Source organism: Equus caballus, chromosome 2 (assembly GCF_041296265.1).
Source record: "Equus caballus isolate H_3958 breed thoroughbred chromosome 2, TB-T2T, whole genome shotgun sequence".
Taxonomy (NCBI): domain Eukaryota; kingdom Metazoa; phylum Chordata; class Mammalia; order Perissodactyla; family Equidae; genus Equus; species Equus caballus.
In genome coordinates, this window is record NC_091685.1 from 19,948,640 (window position 1) to 19,967,102 (window position 18,463).

Here is an 18,463-nt window from a genome sequence, read left to right on the forward strand (position 1 = left end):
CTCCCGGTTGAGCCTTCAGATGAGACCACAGCCTCGTGAGGACCTGAGCCAAAGGCAGCCAGCGGAGCTGTGCCCAGACTCCTGGCCCACAGAAACTGAGATAATAAGTATTTGTTTTAAGTCATTAAGTTTTGGGGTAATTTATTCCACAGCAATAGATAACTAATACAACAAGCAAATACGTTTTCGTGTTTTTTCCCTAATTTTATGAGTAGTTACATACTATGTACCCAGTTTTGCACCTTGTTTTTTCCACTTTCTGTATCTTAGAGATCATTCTATTGAATACTTAAAGAGCTTTCTTAATTTTTTCTAAAACAGTTGCACAGTTTCCTGTTGTGTGGGTGCACAGGACTTATTTAACCAGCCCATTCCACAGGGACATTTCGGTTGTCTCCAAAGTCTTAACACCTGGTGGGTTTCGGCAGCCCGTCCTCTACCCCAGCCCTGCTCCTTAGGGTTTTCTCCCTAGGAGTTTTCAATTAGCTAATCTCACCCCACCCACTCACCCCAATAAAGCAAGAACTCTTGCCATTTTTACTGGAATCGTATTACATTTATAAACTAATTTGGGAGTGTCACCACAGCGGGTATACTCCCAGCGCCCCCTTGAAGCCTGTCACCGGCCTAGGGGTTGAGATGTCAAATGTGAGTTCTTGTCTGTTCCCCTCAGTTGGGGGAACAGACTCTTGGTGGTCAGAACCCCCTTCCCTGTTGGTGAGACAGTCTGTTGGGATGAAATGAACAATTTGGGTTTCTTTCCTGTCCCTACCGCACCCACGTTTAGAAACTGACCTCAGGATTCTTCTCTGCGGCAGAGCAGGGCATTTTCAAAGCCAGTGGGATCCTAGGCTCTGAAGAGCCCAGGAGGAGTGCAGGCTGTGTGCAGTCTGACTTGAGGCAGGAGGAGGGGCCGGGTACCAGCATCAACCTATGTAAGCACTGGGTGGTTGATTCCTTCTCCCTGTGAGAAGGCAGGGAGAGTAACACTTGGAGGAGTGGGTCCAAGGATGAGGGGAAGGAGCTGGTGTGCTGGTAATCAACTCGGGAAAGCTTGCTCAACTGTAGGCAGCCCAGACCTGGGTCCAAGTCTCAGCGGAGCCTCTTCCTAGCTGAGTGGTCTTGAGTAAGTCACTCCCCTCTCTGAGTTTCAGTTTCTTCATCTTACACTGGAGATGATAGCCTTACAGAGTTGTAAGGTTTAAATGAGGAGAGCGAGGCTTTTGGTAAATTTATAAACATTCAAGGGGTTGAAATTCCTTGAGATTTATTAGTCACCTAGTAAGTGTGCAGCTGTGTGCTGTGCCGACATCTGCCCTAACCCTTAACAAGCATCAGGGCAAGTAGACCCACCTCCATCAGCAGATGAAGAAACAGATGGCAGACAGTGAATTTTCTAAGCGCCCACAGCTCTGTCAGCAGCGTCGCCAGAATTTGCCCCAGGGTTTTCTTGGTTTTGGTGAAAGGGGTCTTTTCCTTACGCCACTGTTTCCTCTCTGCTGCAGAAGCCAAAAGCATCCCTAACGCCTACTCAGCTGTGACAAGAGTTGGGTTCCTGACTACCCAGCTCTGCATGGGATGTGATTCCTGCAAACAGAGGTGAGTGCAGTACGGCCGCCATGTGGCTTGGCAGTGGCACACGAGGCTTCCTCTGGGGGCAGCCGCAGCCTTGCCAGTCACCCTCCCTCCTGATCCCGTAGCCAGGAGGGCTGGAGTGAGTCCTGGGGCGGTCTGCCAACACTTTTGCCCCCTGTGCCAGGGGCCAGGAGGAGAAGCCAGCCCTTCTTAAGGAATGACAGGGGTGCCCCTTCCAGGCACTCTGCCTCCTCCCCATCATTCCTGGAAGGCTCCTTCTTGGCTTCTACAGAGTGCACAGGAAAGTCCTTTTTTCTGAGGCTGGTACTTGGTACAGCCTGTTAGGGCCGCAGCCCCAGAGATTCTAATCCAGCATGTGTGGGCAGGGGCTGGGTATCTGCATTCTTATCAAGTACCCCCATTGCGCTGCAGGGTCATTCTTTGAGAAATAGCCTTAATCCTGAGAAAAAGCAATGGCACAGGGGCTGGCGCCATGGCCTAATGGTTAAGTTTGGCCCACTCTGCTTTGCAGCCTGGGTTCGGTTCCCAGGCACAGACTTACAGCACTCGGTGGCCATGCTGTGGCAGCCACCCACATACAAAATACAGGAAGATTGGCACAGACATTAGCTCAGGGCGAATCTTCCTTAACCAAAAAAAAAAAAAAAAAAAAAGGAAAGAAAAAGCAACAGCACAGAGAGAGAGAGCTAGGTAGAGTAGCCACAAAGAATGCCTTTCTCTGGGGAAGAAGCCAGCCTGATTAACCTCCTCTTCTTCCCTCGTAGTTGCTTCTCAGCACCTAGCTGGTCCTCAATTCCAACAGACACCTCAGCTCTATTCCCCCAACCCCTCCATGCTGTTTAGAGTGGGGTACTAGTAACTTATGTATATGGTACCTTACAGTCTGCCACATCTGTATTCATTTAGAGGCTCCCCTGTGTGCCCAGCACAGAACTAATTACTGATGATGCAAAGATAAATAAGAGATGTACACAGTTTAATAGGCCAGGCAAATACGTTAGCCCACCGTGAGAAGTGCTGTCGTCAAGGACGTGCAGCGAATGCAGTGGATGGAGAGCGACTGATTCTGTTTGCGGGTTTCTGTGGGAGGCAAGAAAGGGGAATGTCAGAGTGGATCCCGGGCCACTTAATTTCAGCAACACTCTTCCCTCTGGTCTCTAGTGGAAGCAGCAGCGGGGGAGCAGGTCTGCCATCATGTGGGTGGGGAGCAACCCTCCGTGCCGGGCTCTTCTCTGCCCGATTCAGATGTGCGCCGTAGTTCTGACTCTGCATAGAGAGCCCAGACTAATAAATCCACTGCTCAATTGCAATCCCCACAGCGCCTTTATAGGCAGCAGCTGACTTTTATCAGCTAGTTTGTTCTTTCATATAAGCAGAGTTTTATTAGGGTCTCCTGAGCTGGCTCATAACGTGATGAAAACGTCTGCAAATCTCAGCCATAAATCGCCGGCACCTGCCAAGCAGAGGATGCTGTTTTCCAGGCACATTTTGTCCAGCTGGCGGCCCTGTCCCCTTGCCCAGTTTGCATTTTTGCACTTGTCTCTTTAAACTTGGATTTGTTTTCCAGCTCTCTGTGGCCTCTTTAAAGGCAACTGAAAAATGAGGGGTAGGGAAAAGGAACTAGAAAGTTACGTCTGTGCTAAAAATTACCGCTGGCTTATGTTGCTCTGAAAGCTGGTTTTGATCTCACTGCTGAAACAGAGACATCAGGCTTCCCAGCCACATAAACCCCAGGGTGGGGGACTGGAGGACAGTGCCAACTGAGCCCATTTTTAAGACTTCGATTCTTTTCTGGCCGTCACCCTTTGTACTTGCCAAAGGCCCCTATCCTCTGTTGTCAGGTCCATAAATTAAAGGAACAGCTCCAGAGGCCTTTTCCCCAGATGGTCTCCAAGCATGACATCTTTTCCCAGCAGTTCGAGTTCCCCCAATGCAGAGATGAAATTTAAATGCCCTCCCTCCTCCAAATAAGGCAAGACCTGGAGTCTCTGAGGATGCTGGTTGGCTGGGGTGGCCTGGTTCCTTGGGAAAGCTGCAAGTGCCTCAGTGGAGCAGACTGTCCGTCTAGGAAATGTGGAGCGTGGCCCCAAGCTGTGCCCTCGGAATTATTCACCTGCATGTTTATAGGTTCTCTTTGTTTGAGTCAGGAGACCACTAGGCCAGAAGAAGACCCCTGTGGCTGCCTTTCGTGTGGCCTCATCCTTTGCTCATTTTCTCTAGACCCCACTTCAGGGCGGCTTCGTGGGCATGTGACCCATGCTTACAAGGACTGCCCCCCACCTAGAGTGGCCTAATGCCTTGCTATCACCCTCTTGAAAATCTTAAATAGTTTTTGAACAAGAGACTGGATTTTCATTTTGCGCTGGGCTCTGTAAATTATGTCGTCAGTCCTGCCCCACATCCTTCTGGTCTTCCTGCAAGGAGCTGCCCCAGAGCTGTGGACAGACCCTCTCTGTGGCCAAGTCCAGGTCTGAGCCTGCACAAAGTAGGTTCCTGGCCTGTCAATGAGGAATCTGGCCTTGTGTCCCTCCCAAGGGCTCCTGTCACCAGTCTTCTGGTGACAGCTACTCCCCATGATGTGACAGTATCTCTGAAGGCCCTGAAGAAGTGCCTCCCAATCCCAACTCATCAAGTGTCATCACTGGTCCCTGGCCCCTCGTCACCTTCCAGAAGACTTCTAGATAACGCACTCTGCTAGGAGGAAGCTGCCTGCTCCTATGGGGGGGCTGGGGCCTCTGCTAGAGAAAACAGCCCCTAACCCCGACCTGCACCCCAAAGGCAAGACATGGTTCCCTGCCATGGGAAGGGAGACCCATGTTATTTTTCCAAGCCCAACTCAGACACCATCTACTCTGTGATGTCTTCCCTCATTCCACTGCTCAGAATAACCCTTCCTTTCTCAGCACAGAACTTGTATCTCTCTCACTTCGTTTGTATCCATCCTCATCTCTCTACCAGTCCAGCGAGGGGCTCAGCATCTCTGGGAATTGAACTGAGCGGCAGAAATGCTGCAGAGGCCCTTGCAGCTGCCTGGCCCGGAAAAGGTGGACCTGTCCGGTCCTACCCGGTGGGGTGGCACAGGGCCTGGGGGTGGTCCTTGGCAGAGCTTTCTGGCTGCTGGTGGCCATCGCCTCTTGTAAAGCCACAGTGTCCTGGAAAGATGGCGGGCTTTGGCATAATCCTGGCTCTATCACCTGGAAGGCCCTGGGCTTAATCTCTCTTACCTGCCAAATGAGGATAATAATACCTGACCCATTGGGCTGTTATGAAAACTAAGTGACCTACTTCATTCAAAGCACAGAGAATAAGGCCCAGCATACAGTAGGTGCTTAATAATTGTAGGGTTTTTTCTCCCCTCCTTGCCCTGGAGGACTTGAGGCTGAGGCCTGTTTCCTCGTCTATCGGGTACCTGCTGGGCTGAGGGTCCCTGGCCATCTGTGCCTAGGAATGGGACCGGGTGATGAAAGTGGAAAAGGGCAGGAGCAGACCCCCACCCCAACGACAAAGAGTTACAGGCCAGGCTGAGCATCCTCTCTTCCCCAACCCTGCCTGGCTTGGGTTCCCAGATCCACCCGGCATTGCCACACCAGCGGAAATGGTGGTTGCCGTCCCAGCCAAACCCAAGGAGTGTGGCAACAGCCCTGACTGGGCCCCACCACCACATCAAGGGCACAGCTCCACCCTCCCCTTGGCACCCCCTCCCACCTTGGCTTCCCTGCCTGTCTCCTTCCCAGAGAAGCCAGGGCGTAGCCTCTCCTTGCGGCCGCTTGACCATGGGACTGTGGCGGCTGCTGTGCGGTGGAGAAAGTTCTGGACAGGGAGTCAGGACATCTGCCACTTACCCCCCTAGGACCCGAGCAGGTGACTTGACCTCTCTGGACCCCAGTGTCTTCACTGAAAAAAAGCAAACGCAGAGGGAGTTGTAGACAAAAATTTCAACGTCATAGGGCCACTGCAGAAGTGGGCTGATACACGTGAAAGAACTTTAAATTGTATCACACAAATATAAGTAGTCGTCCTCTGAGAAGCAGCAGGTGTAATGGAAAGGAGGATTTGGAGCCAATAAGAATAATACCACTGTAACTATTTATTCAGCATTCTCTGCCTCGTATGTATACCTAGTGTTTTTAGATGCATTACAACCACTCTGTGAGGAAGAAACTGTTTCCCCTATTTTCCAGAAAAGGAAACTGATTTAGGAGGGTTAAGTGACTTCTCCAAGGTCACATAGCTGGTCTGAGAATTTAATCCTTGATGAACTCCAGTGTTCCAATCCATTACACAGTTGTCTGAGACAGAGCTGGCTGGGTGTCCTTAGCCAAGTGATCTAAACCTCTCTGTGCCTCAGTTCCCCCCCCCCCCCGCCATGCAATGGAGACTATTATCTCCCTCTGACAACCTGTGGGATGAAGTGAGCCCCTGTGCGGAGTGTATCTGGCACAGTGCTTGGCACATTTTCTTCTCTCGCTACCAGCCTGAGCCCCAAGAGCTGCTTCGGATTGGATGGTGGCCAACTGCAGCCTTTGTGGGGGAGCAGGGGTTTCCAGCACAGGCCTGCAATTCCCTGGAGCAGGCAGGGGTTCTGGTGACCGCTCAGCGAGGGAAGCATTGCTCAGGTAGGAGCATAAGGACTGTCGTTTCCTGGCTACACTTCAGAGGCAAGGCCGGCAGAGGCGAGGCTCCCTCGTGCCCAGGGCTGGCTGGGGACCTGTCTCATTTCTGTTTGTAACCACTGACATCACCATCATTCTCCACGGGTCGCCAAGGCACCAGCATTCCACACCACTGCGTGGGGGAAAGCGCACCCAGCCGGCAAGCCCTGCGGACATGTTTGTGAGATAACCAGCACCACCTGTGCAAACTGCCCATCCCACCGCTTTGATCCAAGGCCCGGCCTCAGAAGGACTCCAGCCTAATAGCTTCCTCCATCCAGTCGCCTTAGGCCTGGCAGCCTGGCCCAGCAGCAGACAGACAAGACATGGAGTCATCATCATTTCTACCCCATGGGACTCTGACCAAGTGAGAAATAAACAGTCTTTCCATCGGGGAGGATTTAAGAATTAAGACCCGTGGTTCTTGTTCTTGGCTGCAATTGGAGTCACTTGGGGAGCTTTATAAAGCGCTGATGCCTCTGTCCACTCCAAGATTCGGATTTAATTGGCTGGGACGCAGAAATTTTAAAAGCATCCCCCACCCCCACTGACTTTAATATGCAGCAAAGGCTTAGAACGACGGCTTTTATACAATGAATTCATTTAAGAAGCTTTGTTTGAGTGTCTCCTGTATGTCATGCACTGTGCTGGACTCCGAAGGAAACAAGAGTCTGGACTCCTACCCTCACTGGGCTTGCCTTCTAGTGGGAAGAAATAAAATAAACCAGGAAATGGATAATTTCAGATGACAGTAAGTGTTATAAAGAACCTGGAGCAGGAACAGGATAGAATGACTTGGGGAGGGGACAGGAGGGACAGAGAAGACTTTCAGAGGAGGTGACATTTGCTCTGAGACTTAAATGAAGTGAGAGAGAGAGATGTGTATTGTCTGGTGTCCCAGTTCTCAACGTGTTATCTGGGGACTCGGAGACCCTTTCAGGGGATCTGCAAGGTGAAGACGTTTTATGACACTAAGATGCTATACGCCCTTTCGACTCTCCTTCTCCCATGCGCGTAAGAGGGAGTTCTGAGATGCCCTGTGATGCATAATGACATCATCGCCCTGCCAGCTGTCAGGACACGTGCTTGTGCATTCTAGTGTTTTAAAACATTCTCAGCTTTAATTTCTATTTTGGTAAACGTTGATGGATATAACCCACATGAACACAACCACAAGCTCTTCGGGGCCCTTAGTTTTTAAGAGTGTGGAGTCATGAGAGCAAAAAGTTTGAAAACTGCTGATCTGGTGGAAGAGCCTTCCAGAGAGTTCTGAGGTGGGAACCAGCTTGGTGTGTTCTGAAAATAGCAGGAAGGCAAGAGGGCTAGAGTAAAGAGAGGAAGGGGTTGGTGGCAGCTAAGGGGAGGGCAGAGACCAGGCACACAGGGATCTAGAGGACTTCTTCAGGCGGAGGAGGCCTGGGAGGCTGTGCGGGTGTGAAAGAGAAGACCAAACTAGGACACAGCAGTGGAGGTGGAGAGAAGTAATTGCAGAGCTATTGGGAAGGTGGACTCAACAGGACCCGGTGATAAATCGGAGGAAGGGAGGATAGCTCCAGGTTGCTGGCCATTCACCAAGGCAGGCAACACAGGAGCCGGATGAGTTTTAGGGTGGTTGGTGGGAGACAGAGTATGAGAAGTGTCAGGAGTGGGGGACATCCAGCTGGCTTCTGGATAGATGGCTTTGGGCATCGCTAGAGGAGTCAGGGTGACAACGATAATCAAAGCTTTGGGAGAATGTCCGCAGAGAAAAGAGACGGCATCTGAGGAACTCTGCTGGGGAATCCCAATCTGTAAGATGTGGCCCGAGTTGATGTCAGAGAAGGACAGAGGAGAGCCAGAAGGGCCTGGGGTCCAGGAGCCAAGGAAGGAGACAGTTTCAGGAAGGAAGGAAGGGCGTGGGCTGATAAGAGAGCAGAGGGGTCATGTGGGATGAAGACAGAACCATCAGGCTGTGACCTCTGTAGGAAGAGTTTCTCCGGTGGGGAGCGGTGGGGAACGCTAGTTTGCAGTAGATTGATGGAAGTGATGAGTGCAGAAGGACTTCCAAGAGGGAAAGGAAGAAAATAGCTTAAAGGAGATACAGAGGGGCTCTTTTAGGATCGAGGAGACAGGAACCAAGTCCCAGAGCCCAGGTGGAGAGGCTGGCTCAGGACTGGGGGAGGGGAGGCCAGAAACAGTTACAGTGAGTTTGAGGGGATTGGAGGAAGGGGAGCAGGTGTCCTGTGGATGGCTGGCAGGAGGCAAGGTGCTATCAGGCAGGAGAAGGCTTGAGGAGAAAGGGAAAGCCTTGGATGCCACCAAGGATGCTGGGTGAGGAAGCTGCTGGGTTCAGTGGCAAGCCCAGGCTTGGAAATTTGCCCCCTCATGCAGAGTGGACCTGGAGGGCTCAGAAGACACCAAGTAAACAGGCTTTAAGCAGAGATTCCCCTCAAAGAGCTCCCCATACCTTCCCCCAAATGTTTCCCAATCATCTTCTCCATATTGGGAGGAAATGGATGGAGAGGGGTGGAATTAACGTCTGACTTGCTGCGGGGAAATGGAAGCGAAGCTCTCACAGACTTCTGAGTGCAGCCGGGACCATAGCGCAGAAGTCCTGCTTCCCTGAATTCAACACTGGACAGCGGTGCCTTCAGCATCCTCCTCCTCCTTCCACCCATGGCTTCCTTCCTCCCCACCGTCCTTCCAGGCTCATCAGCCTTGACTCCTCCCTCTTTTCTGCCTCCTCCTCCCGCCCCCTCCTCCCTGGCTCCAGCATATCTGTCCCCAAGATGGTGGCCCTCTCCAGACCTCTCACAAATCTGTCATTTCCTCTCCTTTCTCACCACTGGGACTGTTCTCGGCCTCTGCCTCCAGCCTCTCTCCGTCCAGTCCACCCTCTGCCCAGAGGATCGCTCTAGAATATGTCTAACCCTGCAGTCCACTTACTCCTGAAGTCTTCAAAGATTCCAAGAGCATCTAGGTAGAGACCCAATCTCTTCAGCATGGTATTCAAGGCCCCTCATTAGCCCACCAACCCCCTTCCCCGCCCAGCGCTCCTTAGGGCTCCCCTGTCCTCATGACTTTGTTCACAGGGGTCCCCCTGCTGGAGATGCCCTTCTCCCTTTATCCACCTGAGGAGGTTCTTTCCACCTTTCATGGCCTAGTTGAAGCATCATCTCTGTGAAGTTGGCCTTGACCACCCAGGTGAGTCACTTCCCTCATCCTAGTCCCCATAGTACCGTGGACTCCAGGAGAGCAGCCATCCCACTTTGTAGTAACTGGCTATTTGTACGGCCACCTCCTTTCCGTGGACTGTGAGCTCCTCCAGGACAGGGGCCAGGTCTGATCCTTTGTTAGATCCCAGCAAGGAACAGAGTTTGGAGCCTCGTGGGTTCTGAAATGAATGAAGCAATCAATCAATGTTCTCATGGATCTTGTGTCATCAGTGTGGCAACCACTGCTATCACTGTCTTTATAAAAAAATGTGTCATCCAGTTTTACACAATCCAAAAATTCATAGGGATTCCAAGACTTGGGGAGGAGGGCTTTGCCACCCACCTGGAAGAGAACTCCGGGCCTCGGGAGTACGCACAGAGGACCACTGGTACCTTGCTTCCAGGTGCAGCTGCAGAAGCCCTTCACAAGGCCATTAGCCAGGCTGGGCCTTTGGATAACCAGGCCCAGGAAGCACTGATGGCTGGGAGGCCCAAGAGAAGTAGCAATCACTCCACAGCTCAGGCTGGCACAAGTCTGCCCTGCCCAGAGGCAGGAGGCTGCATGGAATGAATCCTGCTCGCAGGGGCCCTGGCTCCCCAAGCCTGCGTGACAGCCCAGACGGTTGAAATGGTTGTGCATAGTCACATCTGCAGGTAATTTCTGCATCCATCTGCTTTGGAATGGATCTCATTCAATTAATTAGAACAACACCCTCTGTCCCAGCGCCATCTCTCAGGCAGGAGGGGCCCCTATGTCCCCCAGAGAACACATTGCTCAGGCTCTGTGTTGGAACCTACCGTCTCCTAGTGGGCTCTAATTGCATTAGGAATAACCATGAGGTCAGCGGGCATGGTCTCCGTGGGCTGGCCTCCAGCCGCCTGGGTGCGTGCGCAAGGAGCTCCCAGGCCGTGCTGCCTGACATTTGCAATCGCTTAACGGGAATCAGTTCCATCTTTGAGCTCTGCTCTGCCTTTCATACAGGAGCCAAACTGCCCTCTCCGGGCAGGACATAAATCCTGCTGGCAAGTCACTGGGCCAGCTCTCCTTCTGGAGCTGCTTCCTTCACAGAGCTCGCCAGGGGTGGCTGTTTGCACCCCAGTTCAGAAAAGGCCCCAGGGAATGGATGAGGTGCAGGGGAGAGAGAGCACTGCATTGGGAGCCAAATTCCAGAGGAGCCGCATCCAGGCCCAGTAAGCTACTTAACTCTCTGAGCTTTGGTTTTCTCGTTTGTAAAAGGGGATGATACCTGCTCTCTTAATTATCCTAAGAATTAAAGGCCCCAACTATGCCTGATGCCCTGTCGATACATAGAAAATGCTTCTTTCCATCTATGTACCAGCTGTGTGACTTTGGGTGAGATACGTGACTTCTCTGTGCTTTGGAGGTTAATCGTCTCCTGGTGGGGTTCGAAGCTGAAACAAGTTGCAGTTTTGGAGGAGAAAGAGGGCCGGTGGGAGGGCTGAGTTCCAGACTGACCAAATGACTTGTTCATTTAACAAATGGTTGTCGATGTCCTCCTGTCTGCAAAGCACTGGGCTCAAAATGTAGAGTCGACAGGGATCTCTATTCAGGTTACTGTCATTCACGTGATCTGGTGATTTTATTTTACCCGTCACTGAGCTATCCAGTTTATGAAAGTCGCCAATAAGGAGAAAGAGGCTCCTTGCCACAACCCCACCGAGCTTCCGGGTGTATCTCAATGGGGCACACGTCTGGGGTGACATCATTCTAGGATCTTCCTCTGTTGACCGCTTTCCCTCCTTTTCTAGTCTTAGCTGAGAAGTCTCTTCCTTCAGGAAGCCCTCCCAGCTCCCCTCTAGACTGGGTCAGGTGCCTTGTCCTCAGCGCTCAATGCTTTGTCACTGACAACGCATATCTTGAAGTTGCCCGGTTCCTTGTCCCTGAGGTGGGATGTGCAAGCACCGCGTCTTGTTCTCTGCTCTTCTCCAGAACCTAGTGGATGCCTGGCATGGAGTAGATGCTCAACAAAGATTCATCAGAAAAGAGGGGAAGCACGGGCTTTGGGCCTGTAGCCAGGTGCAGTTTGGGGCCCAGAAGAGGTAACCTACCTGCCACCGTACCCAGCCCCTATGGAATGTCTCCAGGGCCCACGATTTCCCCGTCTTCCTCTGGCTCCTGTTCCACTTTCTAAGCCCCTGTTGGTCAGGAAGTTCTTCCCAATGCCTGCCTAAATCTCCAGAAATAACTTAAGCCTGTTGTCCCAGAGCCAGGAGCATGGAGGCAGACAGTGTCCTCCTTACTGCCTCTCTCTGGTCCCCCAAGGGAAAGACTGCGTGAGGGTTGAGAACAAGAAAGCCAAGAGAGGCGGTTTGGAAGTGGAACTCACAACTGTCAAGCCCATGGAACCGAGGAGACAGAATGTAGTCGTTGTGAGCAGGGCTTGGCGAAGAGGGCCTGCGTCTGACCAGAATCTTAAGAGCTTTCCTGGTGGAGAAGCATTGGCAGTGAAGAGGGGTGACTCTCATGCCGAGGGCAGCTGGGGCCTCCCCGAGCGTGGCAGGGCCAGCCAGGTGCACGGCGTGGGGCACCAGGAATCCAGGAACGCCGACCTAGCCATGATGGAGGCAGCCGAGCTGGGGCGGCGGTCTCCAGAACCTCAGCGTCTCGGGCTGGGCTGGGGTGGAAAGGAGGAACTCAGCTTGGCCTGGACCGAGGGCCCTAGAACCTGGGCCAGAACTGCTTGTCACCCGGCAGGCCAGCGAGAAGGGGCCTCCGTCAGGGGTGGCCCTGCAGGAAGGAAGGACCTGGTCTACAGGCCGTGTCAGCCCCGAAGCAGAGGCCCACAGCCTGAATGCAGATGGGCGAGGCTGTCCACTCTGCCCTCACCCCACTGTCCACTGCCACCTCTGCTGCGCAGGCCTTGAGCCAGGCCGGGAGAGATGACACGACTTCACAAGGCCCCAGGGAACACCAGCCTGCACCCTCCTTCTGCACAGGGCTGTCTTCAGTCTCTCTCTGGTTTTCCTGGAGTCACTTGGTTACTCCAGCAGAAGGTGGTGGAACCAGCTCTGGGCCAGGAGGCAGTGACTCGAAGTCAAGTTCCTTGGCCAAGTCTCTTCTCTCTGAGCCCTGAATTATTTTGCCAGCACAGAGGGAGCGAGGGCAAGGGTTTTTAAATGCTTTTTGTTTTTTTATGGTAGTGGACCCCTTAGCATTCTGGAGAGAAACATGGAGAGGTGGAGTGTCGATATGCCAGACAAACCAATGCGGAGCTGCTTTGGCTGGAGTAGGGGAGGGTCTGGGGGGTCCCACCTGTTCAGCCTCCCCCCAGATCCACGGCTGGAAGCCAGGAGACGGCATGACCTTTAAGGGACTTGTTACTCCAAGTTCAATGGGGCTCCCAAGCGAGTTAGGAGTGGGAGGTCCAAGGGCAGTGCTCCCGGCTGCAAGGATGCTGAGAACCAGTCCCAGGGTAGGGATGGGGAGGCTGGGCTTGTGCTTTGCTCAGGAAGAAGACACTTCTCGAACAGAGCTAGCTTCCTGTGGCCGGTCCGGTTGCAGGTGAAGGAGCAACACGAACCACTTCCCTCCGGAAACTGCGCACGGAGGGAGACAGGGACCCAGGCTTTCCTCTGGAGGCTGTTGGGGACACATTGTCTAGAGGAGAAGCTGGATCTGATGAGTTCTCAGGACTGGTCCCTTGGGTGAGGATGGCAGGAAGCAGGTGTGGAGGAAAGCTCGGAGCATGAGCGCCCCTGTGTCGATGTAACTTGAGTCCTCGGGTCCAGCCTTGCCCTCACCGGGGGGAGCTGCCTGGGTGAGCCCCAGACCAGACCCTGCCTCCAGCCTCTGCTCCGGAAACCCCCTCATTCCATGGTGTCTGCTTAATCCCTGTGAACAGCAGGCTGACCTCCCGCCTCCATGGCCTCACGCTGAGCCTGCCCCAGATCCTCACAGGCTGCCTTCGAAAAATAAATAAATACTTTCTTCATTATCCCATTAGCAGCTTCACAGGTTTTTCTGCTATTAGTTCTCAACTCCAGCGAAAGTGGAAACACGTGTCCCAAAGAGCCTGCGTTTGCCCACCAGCCGCTGGGAGGGTGGGGGCCAATGCTTGACTCCAGGTGGGAGCTGTGCCCATCCACCTGCAGCTGCCAGCCGGGGAGAGAAGCGTTCAGAACCAGCTCAGCTCCCCCTGAGTTCTGCCAACTCCTGCTTACACCAGGGGCCTCCACACGCCAGACGGGGACCTGGGAGATACCACTTCTACACACTGCTCCTTACGGGCTGTGTGTCTTCAGGCAAAGCCCTTTACCTCTCTGGGCCTCAGGTTCTTTTTTAAAATGGAGATGATAATCCCTATCTTGAAGGCTTGGAGGACCAAAATAATCTGAGGGAACAAGGAAGGGTCTTAAAAGGCACCAAGTGCTCTGCCAATGAGGATGAGGGATTTGGGAAATATTTCACTCTCCTGGCCTCTGCTCCTGCAGATTTTGAAGAGGAAGTAGCCAGGTTTTCCCTTGTTACACCGTCCTACAGCCCAAGCAAGGGGCCTGGAGACTCTCTGACTCTCTGGAGTTGGCCCGTCTGCCTCCCCCAGGTGCCCACTACACTCTGCTTCCCAAGGCCACAGCTCTCTGAGGAGGTTCTAGGATGCCAGCTCTCGGCTCCTCGAGGGGGGGCGGGGAGCTGCCCGGCGGCCTCCTCTGACACCCCCACGATGCCCAGTGCAGGTCCTGGCACAGAGCAGAATCGGGCTGGGGATGTGCTGGTCTCCCATTCCATCTCTTGGCCCCTTTCTCCTTCCTCTGCCTGCGGTCCCTGGCAAGGTGGCCCAGGGAGGGCAAGGCCAGCCCTGCAGCCCAGGTGTGCGGCAGTGCGGGCTGTCTCTGGCTGCCCACTGGACACAAGGTGGCTCTGTCAGTCTGGGCTAAACCTGTCGGCCACGGGGATCTGTCGGCAGTGTCTGTGATGTCACTGCTCTGCCTTCCTATTTCTACTGAAGCAGGACTGAGTCCCAGCTCAGGCCATTTGGGAAACCCTCTGTCCCCTGGCTCCCAGCCTTGTACCCCTCCCAGTCCCCTGTAGCACCCCAGCCCTGCTTCACTTCTTCTCTTGTCTGCGAGCATCTTGAGACAGGAAGTGTGTCTCACTATCCTCGGGGGAGCAGTGTTGCCGGGCCATGCCCCATTCAGTGCCATTCAAGGCTGAATTTGAACTGTGGCTCTCTTCTTCATGGGCTGTGTAGCCTTAGGCGAGTGACCCAGCTCCTCTGTGCCGCTAATTTTCTCAACTTTATTTTTTAAATTTTTTTAATTTAAGGATTGGCACCTGGGCTAACAACTGTTGCCAATCTTTTTTTTTTTTTTTTCTGCTTTATCTCCCCAAGCCCCCCAGTACATAATTGTATATCTTAGTTGCAGGTCCTTCCAGTTGTGGGATGTGGGACGCTGCCTCAACGTGGCCTGACAAGCGGTGCCATGTCTGCGCCCAGGATCCGAATCCTGGGCCGCCGCAGTGGAGCGTGCGAACTTAACCACTCGGCCACGGAGCTGGCCCCTAATTTTCTCAACTTTAAATTGCAGGTAGCACATTGCGGTGCTGTGAGAATCTAGTGAGCTAACCCTTTAGCACAGTACCTGGCTTGCAAGCCCTCTGAAGAATAGGCTATTATTTCTCTCGCTCTATCCTGGCACCAGGCCTGTAGAGTGAAGGAAACAAGTGAGTGAATGCAGGTGCGAGTGAGGCCCAGGCCCCAGGGCCCTCCTTCCGGCTCCTGGCCAGGTGGGAGATGCTGTCAGCTGTGCCAGAGTGTGGTTTCTTCACATGGGAAACGCTGTCCAGACACCTGGGAGCAGCAGGATGGCTATGCCTGGGCAGCCTCAGGGCCCACAGCCTCTCTGGGCAGCCAGGACCCTGGAACACGTTCCTGGGCGGGGAGCTGAATGTGCCCACCTGTGCTGCTGAACTTGGCCTCAGGGTTCTGTCTGATGAGTGGGCCGCATCTTCCCAGCCCCACTGCTCTGTGCAGCGGGTCCATGTCAGCGGCACAGCAGCACCTGGCTGTCCTTACTCTGCCCCCCAGGAAGTCCCTTCTCACCTGTCCATCAGCAGCTCTCACCCCCTGGGTTCCCCCAAAAGTCGCGTGAGGAGACTGGGCCAGGGCATTCTTCCACCTCTGACCTGCTAAGCCACTCTCCAAGTCCCCCTTGGAGGGTGAGGCAAGGCTGGAGTCCAGCTGAGGGACGCCTGTAACTTGCTAGCAGTCGTCTTGGCCAAGGCTGGTCCTCAAGGGGGCAGTGGGGAGGGCTGTGCCTCCTCCCCCTTCCCCCCCACCCCCCCCCCGCCCCCGCCCCCCGCCCCGGGATCCTGGGCTCTCTCCAGTAGGCCAAGGGCTGGGGGCATTTGGGGAGGGTCTCAAGCCAGTTGAGTACTTTAGCGTGAGGTTCCTTGCAGGCCAGGATGGGGTGGGCAGGCCCAGCCCCCTCTTGCCAGAACTTGGTTGGGGGCTGGGCACGGCCTTGCGGAGAGCTGGCCTGGCAGACGGCAGGTGCTGGACTGCCTGACCTCCAGCGAGCCCAGGGGCTACAATTCCAGAGTGATCCTCCCCTCTGAGCAGCTCTCCTGAGAAAGCCTGCAGGTCTGGGTCAAGGGGAGGGAGTCTGGGATGGACCATATTCAGGGGCGGATTAGCTGGGGGAACTGCTCCCACCAGCAGGGAGGGGAGAGATAAAGCCTGTGCGCTGGAGAAGTGGGGCCCCCGCACGGAGACATTCCCTCCCCTGACCCCAGGCCGGTGTCTGTGGTGGAGGAGGGGGCCGCCCCCTTTCCCAGGGTACTGGCAGGCTGTGGAGCCCAGCACTTTCTCAGGCCCTTTATTAAATTTCTCAGGAGCAAGAGGGGAGGCTATCCCTCCCCCTCTTCCCTGGGCTCCCCTCCTTTTGTCTCCCTCCCCAGGAGGGTCGGAAAGGAGCTTTTCTCATTATTGTGGTTATTAAAAAATAAATGAGCCTCAGCCAGAGACACACACACAGAGACAGAGACAGAGAGGCTGAGAGACAGAGGCCTGCGGAGAGACAAAGACAGACAGGCAGATAGGAGAGGGAGCTGGGAAGACAGAGACAGGACGGAGACCCAGAGACTTAGAGGGACTGAGAGAAATAGACGGAGGAGAGATTTGGGGCGGCTTGTGTAGCGGGAAGAAGAGAGGCCTTGGAACTTCCAGCTGTGTCTAAAGTCTCACCTGGTACGTAGTAGTGTGGCCTTGGACCAGCTACTTCATCTACTTGAGCCTCAGTTTCCTCATCTGCAAAATGGAAATAATAATGCTTACTTGTAGTGTCACCGTGAAGCGTAGAAATAAGGTCTGTACAATACAGAGTGCGAAGCCTGGAACTTCATAGGTGCTTTCCGTATATGATATGTTATGCGTATGTCTATGGGAGGGGGGAGAAGAAATGATGGCAGCGAGAACTCAGTGGTGCCTGGTGAAGGCCCCATGGCCCATGTGCACGGGCAGGACTGTGTCAGGACCCCGTCCTTGGGGAATGGCTGTTTCTGGGGTCCAGCCCCATTTCCTTGTTCCTCACCTCACTTCTGTGAGCCAACTCTTGGCTGCTGAGCCAGAGATGAACAGAGAATGTTCATCTCAGGTTTTTTGTTTTTTCTTTTTGTCTCCCAAATTAAAGAATTTGAGTTATGGGCTCTGGACATGAACGAATCTGGCCCTGAATTCCAGAAATTGGCTCTGACTTTTTTAAGGGCAGAAGAGCTAAGAATGTTGATCTCATAGGTTTGTTTGTTTTTTCAGAAGTACCTTTCTTGAGGTATAAAATTCACTGGTAAAACCCACCCACTTGAAGGGTACAATTCAATGACCTTTAGCAAATGTACAGAGTCACGCAACCATCGCCACAGGCCAATTTTAGAACATTTCCATCACCCGTAAAACATCCCTCATGCCCATTTGTAGCCACTCTCATTCCCACCCTGAAGTCTAGGCAACTACTAATCTATTTTCTGTCTCTATGGATTTTCTGGACGTTTCCTATAAATGGAATCATACAGTATGTGGTCTTTGGCGTCTGACTTCTGCTCAGCACCAAGTTTTGAGACTCAGCCACGTTGTAGCAGGTGGCCATACTTTCCTACTTTTTATTGCTGAGTAGTATTCCATTTATGAGTGCACCCTGTGTGGTCTATCTATTCACAGGTTGATGGATATTTGGGTTGTCCATCCAGTATCTTAGGGTTGTATAAGATACCATGTGTAAAGTGATGAGAACAGTAAATATCGGATCATTTTAAATAGATTAAGGAGAGAGAGAGAAATTTCTTTGCAGGCTTACCAAGCTCCAGGCACAGTTGGGAGCCCTTTCCAGTAATTTGCTTCTCACATCACCACCCTAGGGTGGGGGCTGCCATTATCCTCCATGGTGTGGAGAGGAGGCAGGCTTGTTGGAGGTCACACCCAGTAAGTGTGGAGCTTGGCCTGAGCCCGGGCACTTGGCCCCAGCCCTGCAGCTTCTCCTCCACTGGCCATAGGAGAGGGGCCAGGACCTGCCCACGCTGGAGGGAGCATCAGGGACAGAGCTGGCGCTCCTGCAGGCCTCGGGCGGGCTCTCAGACCCCAGTGCTCGCCTCCCCGCACAGGGCCACTGCCGCATTCGCCGCAAACTCCCCCTGTGTGCTTTCCCTCCTCTGCATCCCCATGGGGTCTCCGCGTGCACCTACTGTGGCAGGCACTGCTGCACAGGTGTCGCGTTGATGACGTACTTTCATTCTTGGGCAACCTTGGGCGTGGGGGTGTGGGCATGAAGGCTCAGAAAGGTTTGCAAATTTGCCCAAGATCACACAGTTCGTGGGCCAGCGGTGGAGCCCACATTCCAGTGTCTAGATCTGTTTGATTCCAAAGGCCATTCTCCCTCTCTCTCCCCCTGCTCCCCTCCCTCTCAGGGGCTCGAGCTCCACATCTGGCTCCCAAATGACCCCCCAGGAGGGAAGGCAAAGGCCTGAGGACCCTGTGCAGGGGAGGGCAGAGGAGGCGGGTGGGAGGGGGT